This window comes from Lycium barbarum, chromosome 3, assembly GCF_019175385.1.
Source record: "Lycium barbarum isolate Lr01 chromosome 3, ASM1917538v2, whole genome shotgun sequence".
Taxonomy (NCBI): domain Eukaryota; kingdom Viridiplantae; phylum Streptophyta; class Magnoliopsida; order Solanales; family Solanaceae; genus Lycium; species Lycium barbarum.
Genome location: NC_083339.1, coordinates 12,737,180 through 12,748,995, shown reverse-complemented (window position 1 = coordinate 12,748,995; position 11,816 = coordinate 12,737,180). Strand labels below are relative to the sequence as shown.

General features: G+C 38.4%; 1 long non-coding RNA gene across 1 annotated transcript; it reads right to left on the bottom strand.

The window, feature by feature from the left end:
• Positions 1 to 3,032: 3,032 nt before the first annotated feature.
• On the bottom strand, positions 3,033 to 9,387 carry LOC132630415 (uncharacterized). Its single transcript, XR_009578580.1, has 3 exons — positions 8,659 to 9,387; positions 7,934 to 8,076; positions 3,033 to 3,307 (listed from the first exon to the last, which is right to left on the bottom strand). It is a non-coding gene; the product is annotated as an uncharacterized LOC132630415 (long non-coding RNA).
• Between the last annotated feature and the right edge of the window lie 2,429 nt (positions 9,388 to 11,816).

The window sequence follows — 11,816 nt, the reverse complement described above, 5'->3', positions numbered from 1 at the left end:
AGGAAAATCCTTTCACGAACCTCCTGTAATAACCTGCCAATCCCAGGAAACTACAAACTTCTGTCTGTGTTGTGGGCCTTGGCCAAGTCTTCACAGCCTTAATTTTCTGAGTGTCAACTCGAATGCCATCGCCTGAAATAACATCGCCCAGAAAAGTCACAAAATTTAGCCAAAACTCGCATTTTAAAAATTTTACATACAATTCTCGAGTCCAAAGAATTCCAAGGACAATACACAAATGGTCTGTATGCTCAGATTCCGTCCGAGAGTATACAAGAATATCGTCGATGAACACTATTACAAACAGATCTAAAAGAGGTCTGAACACATTATTTATCAAATTCATAAACACCGCCGGAGCATTAGTTAACCCAAATGACATTACCCGAAATTCATAATGGCCATATCTCGTTCGAAAAGCTGTTTTGGGAATATCTTCTTCCCTAACTCTCACTTGATGATAACCTGACCTCAGATCTATTTTGGAAAACCACTTGGTGCCTTGTAACTGGTCAAACAAATCATCAATTCTTGGTAGCGGATATTTATTCTTTATCGTCACCTCGTTCAGCTGTCTATAATCAATACACATCCGTAGGAAAACATCTTTCTTTCGTACAAATAGGACAGGTGCTCCCCACTGTGATGAACTAGGTCTAATAAATCCCTTCTTAAGAAAATCTTTCAATTGAGCCATCAATTTATTCAGTTCTGCCGGAGCCATTCGGTAAGGAGGAATAGATATGGGCTTGGTGTCCGACAATACATCAATAGCAAAATGAATCTCTGTTTTCGGAGGAAGACCTGGGAGCTCATCTAGAAATACGTCCAGAAATTCATTCACTACCGGGACGAATTGAAAAGTTGGTGGCTTTGCTTCAGTGTCATGAACTCGGACTAGGTGATAAATGTAGCCTTTTTCTATCATCTTCCTTACCTTACCTCTGGGACACGCTGTATTACCTTTCCATTCAAGCACGGGTTCTCCCAAATATTGAAATCGAACCACTTTCATGCGACAATTAACATTGGCATAACGTGAGGCCAACCAATTCATACCCATAATCACATCAAAATCTAACATTTCCAGCTTAATTAAATCAACTTTGGTCTGGCGTTCACATACCACAATTACACAATTCTTGTATACTTATCTAGCTATCACGAGATCACCAACCGGAGTAGATGCCTCAAAAGGTTTAATTGGCTCGGGTTTCACCCTAATACGACCAGCAATATAGGGAGTAATATTAAGACAATGTAGAACCCGAACCTATCAATGCATAGGCGTCATGAGAGAATATAGTCAATATACTTGTAACCACATCTGGGGAGGACTTGAGATCCTGACGTCCGGCTAAAGCATAAATACGGGGCTGGGTACCACCTGAACTGGATGCTGCCCCTCTGCCTGTACCTCGACCTGCTGGAATCTGGGGAGTCTGCCCTATCGGACACACAGAAAAAGAAGAACCAACTGCTGACCCCTGTGGGCTGAACCCCACCTCTACCATACCTCGAGGGCCAATCACGCATCAAGTGCCCAGTCTGTCCACAAACATAACAAACATCTGAACCTTGGCGACACGGGCCCGAATGTAACTTCCCGCACTGACTACATCGCGGAACTGGCGGTCTCCGCTGACTATAATCACCCCTAAAATGGGAACCCGAAGCACTCGAGGTCTGACCCTGTCCTGAATGAATGGAGCGATCAAATCTCCTGCCTGCAAACCGAGGGCGTGCACTAGTCGCTGACTGGCCTGAATGTCTAGAATATGACTGCCTCGATCCCCCTCTGTAGTGGCTACTGGCACCCATAGATCTGGCCCTCTTACTCTGCCCTCTATCAATATCGCGCTCACCCCTTTGCGGGTGTTGCTGCTCTTCTAAATTCTGGGCATGGGCCTGAATACGGGAAATGTCCATCCCTTTCTGTAGTGAAGCCGTCAGGCAATCTTTAAACAAATGTGGCCCTAGGCCTCTCACGAACCTATGCACTCTATCTCCCATATCATCCACCATGGTCGGAGCATATTTAGCCAACGAATTAAAGTGAAGACTATACTCCCGGGCACTCATGTTTCCTTAAGAATCTATCCGCTCTAGCTCGACGGACCTCGGGTGGAAAATAGTGGCGGATGAAGGCATCTACAAATTCTTGCCAAACTGGAGGAGGTGTATTCTCTTTTCTGGAAGATACCCAATTATTATACCAAAGAACCGCCACATCCCGGAGTCTATAAGATGCCAACTCCACAGATTTGGTCTCGGAGGCATGAATAATTTTTAATGTCCTCAACATCTCATCAATAAAACATTGCGGGTCTTCATCCGGCTTTGACCCGAAAAACTCCGGAGGATTTAATCTCATAAAATCATGGGCTCTAGTACTAACTGCCCTGTCACTTGGGCCCGAACTCTGCCGTTGTGCCTGGACGGCAACTAACTGTGTCAATAGATGAATAGTTTCGGTCATTTATTTACCCGGAGCAACCGGTGGAGGAACTGTAGGCATAGGAGCTGGAGTTGAAGCCCCTTCTTGTTCTTCTAAGTTAGGCGGAGGGAGAGAGGTATTAGACGGAGCCTCATCATATGATTCACCTTTTTCTACATTAGTTGGCGGCTCCCTTTCTACCCGCCTTTCTATCGTAGTCTTGCCTTTCTGGGCGGCTGTAGTTTTTCTCTTTGGCGGCATCTCTGAAATCATAACACACAGTTAGGGAGGAGAAAATCTTGTAACACGGATCTATCGCACGATTTCATAATAAGAAGAATGGTCATTTTTCCTAAATGCCTTGTAGCCTCCTGTTTATAGATGTGGCGCGCAACACACCATAAACAAGACTCTACTAGATACGGCTCATAGACACTTCCTAGGACTGAACTGCTCTGATACCACTTTTGTCACGACCCAACTAGGGCCATGACGGGTACCCGAACCTAACTACCGAGCACCACTCATTCTACTTATCCTGCGTTCATTTATTGCTCTCATCCTTCTAATCATAGAGAACTAATTTTCATTTTTAGACATAACTACCTTTATATACATAAGCCCTTCGGCTATCAAAATAATAATATACATGTACATATATACAATGAGGAGATCATGAGACCATACTACCCACACATACGTATCTATGAGCCTCTACTATAGCACTAGACATAAGACGGGACAGGACCCCGTCATGCCCAGAATATAAACAGAAAAGAATATAATCAAAAGTAGCACTTCCGGAATAATGGAGAGCTCATGTGAATCTGCTGATAAGCTCCTACGGATCCGCACCGTCTCCCTGTCTACCTGTGGGCATGAACACAGCGTCTAAAAAGAAAGGACGTCAGCACGAACATTGTACTGAGTATGTAAGGCATGAAAAGAAACTGGCATAATAAAGAAATCATGAACATGAGGTAAAGATATAACCCGCTTAGCCTTTAAGAGTAAATACATTTTTATACCTATCACATATATCAACATATCACATGTACTATCGTCGTTAACCCGCGTTCGGGTAACCATCGTACGCCGCCCACTAGTGGTGTCATGTTCAGCCCTCTAGGGACGGTGTAATAATAAGTAGCCCGCATTAGCGGTGACATGTCCAGCCATCTAGGCACGGTGTAATCATAAGCAGCCCGCATTAGCGGTGACACGTCCGGCCATCTAGGCACGGTGTAATCATAAGCAGCCCGCATTAGCGGTGACATGTCCGGCCATCTAGGCACGGTGTAATCTCATCATCACATACATCTCATAAAACATGCATAAGAACTTAAGACAACTATCACTCCATCGGGGTGACGTAAGGTCGAGAACCCCCGATTCCATTATGGGGTAGTCATAATTATCATACCTCACCTTGAAGTAACTAGCATCGTAAGGTGGGTCTATCAATAATGAATAACATTAAAGAATCGTATAAGAGTCTTTAGCCTCGTAAGAGTATCGTATCATAAGCTTTAGGATCTCCAGGATTTAAACTCATCATCATCATTATAATATTCATGGCGTATTTCTCATCTTTATATCATAAGAAGCTCTCTATCAACATTGACTCGTAGTTCATGGAACGTAAGAATGTCATGGAGAATAAGGATAGTCATATCGTAAGAATCATGCCTTAGAAAGAAGGGACTAGCCTTACATACCTTGTATCTCTTCAACTCTATCATCTAATTGCGTGCCTCTCTAACTTGTGATTCTACCTTCAAGGGAACTCGTACTAAAATTAGATAATCGATAACATAAATATGCTTGAACTAAAGCTAATGAAAATTAGGCAGCATCTCTTTAGTTTCTAAAACTTTCTCCATATCATATAAAAACTCCCAAACATTTATAAGAACATTCATAAACTCATAATCCACAATCTTCGTCAACCATACATCATTCAATTCTCCTACTCCCATTTCAAGGGCATCCATAACCATGATCATAATACAATATTGCATTCCTCCTCCGATTATGTTTCTCCCATGTTCTTAATATCATTTATAGCAAGATTCTATTCATAATACATCAAGAGTCATGATTCAAGTCAACTACTATTTAAGAATACCATTATTTTCACATTTAAGCTCTATATTCCATTTTCTTCCATAATCCAAGTCTTTCAACCCCTCAATACCCTCAATGATAAGAAATAAACATAAAACTCACCTTAAGCACTTGGGAACAAGCCTTGAGTCACTTTACTCCATTAGAATGAAATCCTCCACTTGCATGCCAAAGAAATTCTTACTCTCCACAAACCCCAATAGGCTCCCTAGTATATGGATCTCTTAAATCTTGGCTTTTGATCCTGATTTCTTGGTATAGATTGTTGTAGAAATAGAGAGAGGTTTTTAGAGGGTTCTAGAGAGACATAGAGTATGTTCTTGAGGAGAAATAATGAATTAAAACGTAGGAGCTTATATTTTCAACCAGGCCTGGAAACTTCCAAATCCGTGAGTCGATGAGCAGGGTCGACGGCTCGTCGAAGTGCCTTATATTTTTATTTCCTCATTTTTAAGGCACTTCTTTATCAAAAAACAATATTCTTTAAAATTTTATAATAACCATACATGTAAAAATTGGTAAATGGTTTCCTTTATACCGAACATACCCTAAAGTTCTATATATAAAAACAAAAGATTCACGAGGTTCATAACGAGTTTGTTTAGTGCACAAGATTGAAAAAAGTTTAAATGAGAAATAACAGTAAATCTCGAGAAGTTGTGTATATCAAGCACGGAAAGATTTGCTTAGCAACTAGAAATATAAAGAGACACAAATTTAATTGATGTAGCTGCAGATGAAGTAAAAATGATAAATTGACATGCATTAGGGTTGAATCTTGAAAACATTTAAAAAAAACACTAAAAAACATGATTTAGCTAAAAAAAAAAAATAGCTATTAAATAGCTAGTACCTAACATGATTTTTTTATAACTCTTCGCTACCACCAATAAATTTTTAATATTTAGTTGCATATGTTAACAATTTACCCATTGCTTATTCTTTTTTTCTTTTAAGTTATAATTAAGTTTTCTTGTGTGTTTGTGTGTGTGTCGATCTATATGTGAATGTGTGTTTCGCGCGCGTGTGTGTGAGTCAAGCAAATCAACCTGGCCCTAATAATAAAATCTAGGTCAGATACCAGTACAATTTTCTTCCATGAAATGCAGCTCAAATTAATTTTCTTTGTTTCTATAAAATGGTTACAGCTGCAGAAGGATCTAAAAATTACCGAGTAAACCTGAAAAACATCTGGACATCACGAAAATAGAACTGTGGGAGCATATACGACCCCTGAAAGAATATTTATTAGCAACATTCTTGAAGTAAAAAAAATGAAGAAATGCAGCTAGCAAGTTTTTATAAAATTAAAACTTGAATTAATGAATTGCTAGAACTGAATGGAAAGACTTACTAAAAAATGTCTTTGATCATTCATCATATGAGGAAAATAATAAGAGTGAGTTCTTATATCAGTAGCACTTCTGGTGTAGGTGAGTATTTAGTATTTATTAGAGGTGATGTTCATGAGAGGAAAGGCACGTAGCAAAAGAACAAAAGTGTGTAAGGATATATTAAACCAAATTGAAAAATTACAATGGAATATCTCTCAAAGGAAAACAAAGTAAATGATAGAAAAGGGAGGCTCCGGATCTATAAATGTACTAAGAAAAATAAAGAGCAAGTTTTTCCATAGCCTAATATAGCTGATTCACGGGCTATTTAACCTTTCGGGTGCAAGGGTGTTTTTTGTCCTTTTGTATAACCATATAAGTGTTATGGTTGGTTAAAAGTCAACTAATAAGAGAAGACAATGGGGTCACGTAATGGGGTTCCGATACTTGTGAGGTGACGAGCACTCGTATCGGATACCGATAATTCATGTTAAGGGTATTTGCGCACTTTCAATTGTATAGTCTGCTCTGAATGCCATGCTTTGAGCATTATCTGGTAGTGTAGAATGATAGTGTCTGTGATTGGGATATGAGGTCCCTTATATACATGCCTTTTTGTTTATTACCTGTCTTTTTTGTAATCATTTGTGTCTCATCACTCTTAATACTCGTTAAAAATGGAAAAGAGCTAAAGATTGATTCTTTATTGCCTGGCATTGGTTGCTTATCTTGTTACATGCTCTATTCATGCTTATTATGACATCTCATATGCATTGATGGTACTAGTGAAAGGTCCGATGGGAAATGGTTCCGGACGGAGTAATGATGATATTTTGAGACGGATAGACTATATGACAAGTAATGTGGGCCCAAAAAGGGCGAGTGTTGTGATTTGGAAGCCTAAAATGGCTAAGACCCAATGTGATCTGGGAGATCTAAGAATGAAGCGTCGGTATATGGACCCTACGGGTCCCCCATGGGTCACGATTCATTAATGTTCGAACCTGTGTGTACCGGAAGATGATTACAGGCCTTGCACTGCATCTGCATTCCAGACCATATCATTTATCTTGTTGGTTGTTATTGTGGTTCGTTTGAGTTGAATTGTCTGATTTGCTTGGTTGTTGTTTGGAAACCTGTTGGACTGGTGGTTTAGAAACTTCACTTAAGTTATGACTCGAGATTTAAGTGATTATTATGAATAATGTCATTATTGCGAGCTAATAGCGGTTAAGTGGAAAAGTAGTAATCGTAGACCAACCCTCGCCTCCGTTTTTGTTGGGTTCGGTCGACGATGCTGCTGAGTACCTGTTGTTCTTTATACTCACACTACACTTGTTGCACTGTTTTTTTGTACAGATTCGGTGCCTAGTACCAGTGGTCCGCGAGACTATTCAATTGCTCATTGTGGAGTCCGTTCCGGAGAGTTCGGGGTCAAGTATATGTCGATCCGTAGCACCGGATCCTCTCTATCTATCTTTAATTTCTGTCCTTATATTTCAAATAGTTATTTTGTACTCTTTCAGACTTGTACTCTTATATTAGAGGTTCCTGTACTAGTGACACCAGATTTTGGGAGTTGCACTTCTTATTTCGTGTTATGACTATAAAAGGGTTTTAAAGACTTAAATTTAACTTGTATGATATTTCTTCTTGTTTAATCTATCTTTTGTTAGTTTTGGGTTGTGGATGGCTTACTAACTTTGTGGGGGTTAGTGCCTTCACAGCTTATTAAATTGGGTCATGACATTTTTCTTTTGTTTTTGGTCTTTTCTTATTCTTTTTTCCTTTGTTTTCTTCAACCTCACCTCTACCGAAGATGATTTTGGTGACTGAATTTTCGCCGGCAATCCAACCCCTTCAACGAGTCATGCTCATTCACAAGATCCAACAAAAACATCAAAAAAAACTCAAAATCAACTCAAATACCATAAAACACACTGAGGTTAGGGAAATTGAAAGAACATCCAAACGGGTATTGTAGCTTCGGCAGGTCTCAAGTCATAGAAGCAAGGAGCAAGCTCGGGCTACGTACCCTTGATCTCAAATTCAACTCCAATCGAGATAAAGTAACATCCATCCACTGAAAGCCCTTCATCGAGACGGAACAAGAAAAAGGGCAGCCGGAAAATCTCCACACTCCGGCCATGGAAAATTTCAGATCGAAAAAAGATTTCACTGCCGGAAAAGAAAAAAACAAAAGTAGGAGAATGAACAACAACTAGCCAGCACCATTTTGTTGATAAAGATGAAAAATAAAAAGGGCAAGGATAAAAAAGAAAAAGAAAACAGGGGCATTAAAAAAATAGAATAATAAATAAATAAATAAATAAGGGAAAGAATAAAAAAAATGAAAAAAAAGTTTTAATTGAAATTTACACGTGTCAAGTGCGTGCATTTCACCAGCCAACACATATGTGGGTGCAGCTTTTTCAGGGTGTGTATATTCCACTTTTAAAATGCCTGGGCGGGGGGGGGGGGGGGGGGGGTGTAATAGGACCCCCAAAAAGATAAGGTGTGTAGTTGGAATTTCGGTGAAACATTGAGCGCTCATTTGGCCATTTTCTCTTGTTTAAAACTAGTCTAACTAAGAAAGTCTAACACGTTAATGACTAAACAACTAACATAATTTAATCAACTGCTAACAGACTATCTAATTAACAAACACACACAAAAATGCTAATCACATAATTAAACATACAAGAACAAACAAATAAATAACCAAATTAAAACTAAACTAAATAAAGGATAACGAATTACCTTTTATAGTGGAAGCCTTCGTCGAGAATGGAGTTTGAAGATCCTTCTTGCTTTCTCCACACCACAAAACCACTCAAACCGCGAAGAAAAGTAGATTTCAACAAACTAAAACTAATTTTTAGAATAATCAAGAGTTTCGGGCAAATCAAAATCCTAAGTGTCTCACAAATCAGTTCAAACACCTTGGAATGGGTTTTTACCAAATAGAAAGTATATTCGTGTTTGTGTGCTTAATGAGGAAATGGAGTTCTTTATATAGAACTCCAAAAACCCAATAGCTAGGGTTTGTACCGATCTGGGACTAGTGGAATTGGGGGGCAATTCTTCTTGCATTCCCTCCAATTGTGTGACTAACCAATCAAAACCTAACATTCGAAATCACAAACAAGACAAAAATAATTAAGGGAAAGTGCATAAAAAACAAAAGAGGGGCAACCTTAACTCTTCAACGGCTGAAGTGTGTGGCGCAGATGAGAGAGGGCAAGAGCATTAATTGCACTTTCCCAAAATGGCTTGATAGTACTGAAGAAAGCACATACGTCTGAAACATTGCCAATTCCGGCAAAATCGTGACGTGAAGGTGGAGAGTACATAGGCAGCTAGGGTTTTCAACAAAACCTTTGTTGAAATGAAAAATGTAAACATGTCGTTTGGTATATGCATGTAGAAATAGGGAGTGATCCGGGTCGACGCATTGCGAAATGGCTGCTAGCCCATGTAGTGTAATCCCACGAGAATTAAGAGGGAGAAGGAACATTTTTGCAAGAAGGGTTATAATTAAAACTTCAACTTATGAAATCAACATTTCAATTGTAGCTATTTTTCAAGTGTAGTATTTAAATACTCATTTCAAAAGTGACCATAATTAACACATAAATAAATTGACAATTTTAATTTAATCAACTTCAGAAGTAATCAATTGAAGCTAAATGAATTGTGAAATTGAGATATAATTGATTTCCATATTTAATTAAACAAATTTCCTGATTTAATGGAGTTAAATATTCATCAACAGTTTAAACAATTAGTTAAATAATTGTTTTCACTTTTTTTTTTAATTAAACCCTTGATAAATATGTTTGAAATGCTTTAAAATATACAAAATATGCCAGATGATATACAATAATATACTTGATGATATTTGCCAAATGAAATGGCAAATGTCGCCGAAATAATTTTGTAAAATCATTTTTGACTTGCAAAAATGTATATTCCACTCTGTTTGTGGCTCAAGAACTTTGAATAATTAAATAAAATTATGGGAGGGAAAAAATAGGTGTCAACACCTATCTGAGTGAACTGTTATTAATTCTCATTGTGAAACTTATCCTTGTTGATTGCCTGGCGTATTGTCCAAAACATTTATGTGCAACCAAATTTCTTACAGTTTATATCTAATGAATTATCTTTGCATTTCATATAGTTGTTGACTGATACTTATCATGCAAGGTCAAACAAGAAGATAAGCAATAATTACAAGGAACAAAAATAATTATACAGGATGTTACATTAATGAATTTATGTTTCTCTTTTCAGCCTAGCGTCCTCAATAATTTTCAAAGAATGAAGGGATATGGCACTAGTACCCTCCTGAACTTTACCCAAAGTTCCAGCGACACACTTTACCTTTACGAGGGTTCTATTACCCCCTCCCCCAAACTTTTTTTCTATATTTCTTTGCACCTTATATGCTGGCATGGACCAAAACCCCAATTACAATAGATGTGGTGTATACACACGCCTGACACATCATTTAATCATTATGATTTATTTTTTCTCATTTCTTCTTCATTCATTTTCCTCTCCTTTGATTAGTAGCAAAAATGGAGGTGATTTTGTGAAATAGGTTGCAGTTATGGAGTGAATATTGAGACAGTTCAAGGTATGTTGGAACAGAGGTGGCGTTACTGGTGGTTCGACCACGACACCAGTTGGGGAATTGACAGAAACAGAGGTGGTAAACATACCCTGTTTTCTGCAATTCCCAGATCAATAATACCGTCGGGATTATCCAAATGATTAATTGTATGAACCCCCCCCCCCCCCCTCCCCAGCCCCGGAACATATCCATCCAAATGTAATACTGAGATTCATTTGGTGCAGCAACCAAACTAGCCCTTGACGACAAGCAGAAAAAATCTTATTTAAACTCAGAGGATTTGACACTGAGAGGAATGGCGATGGATTGCGTTCATGAAATCATGTATTTTGGGAGAAAGAAGTTGTAGAAGTCATGTTGAATTGTGGGCTAATTAAGAAATTGGTGGAATTACAGAGGTTTGACTTGGGTGGTGATTTGATTGATTTGGTAAAAACTCATATGAAAATTGAAGAAGAAAATAAAAAAGGTGTGTGGAAAAAGAAGAAGAAGAAGAAGAAGTAAAGCTACGGAGAAATTTAGCTCATTTTTCAGAAATTAATTGTAAAAGTGTCCAATTAAAAAAAGACATATGTCCACATTAATCAGGAATTTGGCTTATTCTTCTCTCACTTGCCCCCAAGAGAGTGAGCACACTCTCTTTGCCACCTCAGTTGTAACGACCCATTTGGTCGTTTTCAATTTTTACTCTATTTTATCCAAAATACCCTTCCCATAGTCCCTTTTGTTATTTATGACTTGCGGGAATGGGTGGCATGGTTCCAAAGGAAATCAGGGAAGTTTTGGTTGGTTTTGAGGATTTTAAATATTTCTAAGTTGAATAAGTGAAAAAGAGTTGACCAAAAGTTGACTTTTGGGTAATTGCGTCCGGAATCAATTTTTGACTTAGTGGAGTCGTTGGTTCGGTTCTCAAAGGGTTCGGGTGCGATTTGGGTCATTGGTTAAGAAACTAGTTAAGTTAAGGAATTGGATTTGACCATGGTCAACATCAGGTCAAGATAACCCCGTGTCGATGTTTTGAAAGTTCCAGCAAGTTCGTATGATGATTTTAGACTTTTCCGCAAGTTTTGGTGAGATTCAGATAAGTTTCGGATGGATTTGGGTTGTGTCGCGCTCATATTCAATATTTTCAACGTAGTTTCTTTGGCCATAAAGGATACCATATTGATCAAACTATCTTTGTTTTGTGTTTGATTGAACCATTAGATTTGTATCGTAATTACGAAGTCATAGCAAAAAGAATCGTCAAGTTTCGACACCATATGAGGGAGTTATGCCT